Raw genomic sequence first — 2,450 nt, 5'->3', positions numbered from 1 at the left:
TTTGCATCAAGAAGACATTGCAGGTAGGGGGAAAACTTGAACAATGGGGTACGATTTCTGGATTCATATTGAATTCATAATTCATGCTTTCCTCAAAAATTTCATGTTGGAGAAATTAGACAATAATGTGATATATACAAATGGACCCTATTTTGTAGGGCAGTGAAGATGTGTATTGAAAGTTAGATAGAATATATTGAAAATTAATGATGCAGAGTCAGCATTTAATTTTATGGGGCTGGCATTAAATTGAAAAGGACTGAAGAAATGATATCATCATCAAATTATGAAAGTCTTATTAGTTATGCCTAGTATGAAGATTGTGGATTATTTGTTCATAGACTCTCATGTTATTTCTAATTGTTACATTGCATGTAAATAAATTTTTCTCAACTACAGTGTAATCAGTCAACCAACAGATGTTTTTTATTAGGGGATTATTACATCTCTAGTTAATAGCAAGTTTTCACACAGTCAGAGAATTTATCTTATACTTCTCTGGTGTCTGTCCATCTCATTGCTTTAGGCCAAGCTTAAAGTATCGAGTTATTCGATTGAATCTTCTGAGATTTTACAACTCCCCCTTGTTTATGAAGAAAAGAAGAGTTTGTAATTTAGTATTTACTGATGATCTTGTGATATATTTTACAGGTTAAGGTGATTGAGTCTCGAATCTTAATATTTACCTAACTCACTATCAAATGAGGAAGTGGAATAAGGAATAACACGAGGAAAGACAACCAAACGGAAAATGAAGCATGACTTTTATTATTTTGGAAAGCTCCTTACAAATCCTCCAACAATGTCTTTTCTGAAAAAGCTGAATTGAATAATACATGCTCAAGGCTATATTGCTGGCCTAATTCCTCTGCCTTCTCTACTTTACTAATTTGAAGTTGCTGGGTCATCCCTTTCCACCTAATTGCATGATGTGTGTGTGAGACAAGCATGAAAGGCCTGGCTAAACGGGCTTCCAGAATGGAATAGGTAAAGGAAAAGAGCAAAGGCCAGATTGCTCAGGGGGTGCAGACCTGTTATGACGTCAAACATGTGTTCAGGAAGCAACAGAAGATAAGTAACATTGATTCACGAAACCCAAAATGAAAAGGTACCTGTCTTAAAGGAACAACAAAACACCCTCCAGTGAATGTCCTGAGCTGGGCTAAATAATTACAATACAGTGTAATAAATGTTAAATAGATAAGTAATAGATAGAGTGGTGAGACAAAGGTAGAAGTGATTAATTCCTTGTGTGAGTCAGAGAAGGCTTCCTAAAGAAAGATGCATTAGGGACAAGTAATATTTGCCAGAGTAATGATTGTCACAAGGAGGAAATTCCAGAAAAGGGGAATTCAGTAAACCATGGCAAATTTGGAGAAAGATAAACAGTTTGGTATAACTGGATAAACCTGTCAGGCAAAAATGAAAACTGGGGAGGGAAGTAGATATGAGAAGCTCTTAACTGTCATACTAGCAAATATAAGCTTTGTTCAGTGATATCTATGGAAAGGTGGATGAAAAGAAGACAGTTGGGTGAACGCTTGCCCTAATGATTTGAACAGTAGTTCATCTCCGAATATCTTATTACATAAATATTTCCATCGTATTAGTTCCTAATGGCTGCTGTAACAAATTATTCACAAACTCGGCTTAAGACACCATAAACTTATTATCATATAGGTCTGGAGTTTAGAAGTCTGAAATGGGTTTCCCTGAGCTAAAACAAAGGTAACAGCAGGGCTGAGTCCCTTCTGGAGATGCCAGGGAAGAATTCATTTCCTTGCCTTTTTCTGCTTTTAGAGGCTGTCCTCATTCCTTGGTTTGTGGAGTTCCATTTCAGTGCCAGCAATGGCTGGTAAAGTGTGCACCACACTGCATCACTGCAACTCCTGCCCTCCTTCTGAATCTCTCCTTCACTTATATGGACGCTGTGATGACACTGGGCCCACCCGGATAATCTAGGATCATCTCCTCATCTCAAGGTCAGCTGATTAATAGCCTTAGTTTCATCTGCAATTTGAATTCTCACCATGTAATCTATCATATTAAGAGGTTCTGAAGATTAGGGCATGGACTTTTTTTTGGGAGGGGGCATTATTCTGTCTACCACATGAAGTTTTGAATACATCTATGAAACAGATGAGTATTTTTAATATCACATTTCTAGAACATCATCCTGCAATGGCACTGATAATAATAGGTCACAGGTTTACCATGTAAGAAATCAGAAGATAATGAGAAGTTATTATCATGGATTCTCTAAAAATGCAAAAGACTCTTTGGCAGGTAGCTCATCTTTCTTGAGAACAGGAATTCAGCAAAGCTGTAGCAGAATTGCTTCATTTAGATAACATTTTATTTGTTAGAGCAAGATTTGGCAGGCTTCATTTCAACAGCTGGAGAAATTAATTTAAAATCACAAATTTAGTGTATTGGCACACTTTTACAGG

At 36.7% G+C, this 2,450-nt stretch overlaps 1 long non-coding RNA gene across 1 annotated transcript; it reads left to right on the top strand.

Moving 5' to 3' along the window:
• The first annotated feature begins 981 nt into the window (after positions 1 to 981).
• LOC135964852 (uncharacterized) lies at positions 982 to 1,982 on the top strand. The gene is made up of 2 exons (XR_010577610.2): positions 982 to 1,108; positions 1,801 to 1,982. It is a non-coding gene; the product is annotated as an uncharacterized lncRNA (long non-coding RNA).
• Positions 1,983 to 2,450: the final 468 nt, after the last annotated feature.

This window comes from Macaca fascicularis, chromosome 1 (genome assembly GCF_037993035.2).
Source record: "Macaca fascicularis isolate 582-1 chromosome 1, T2T-MFA8v1.1".
NCBI lineage: Eukaryota > Metazoa > Chordata > Mammalia > Primates > Cercopithecidae > Macaca > Macaca fascicularis.
The sequence above is the reverse complement of the archived record's forward strand: the minus strand, read 5'-3'. Positions and strand labels throughout refer to the sequence as shown.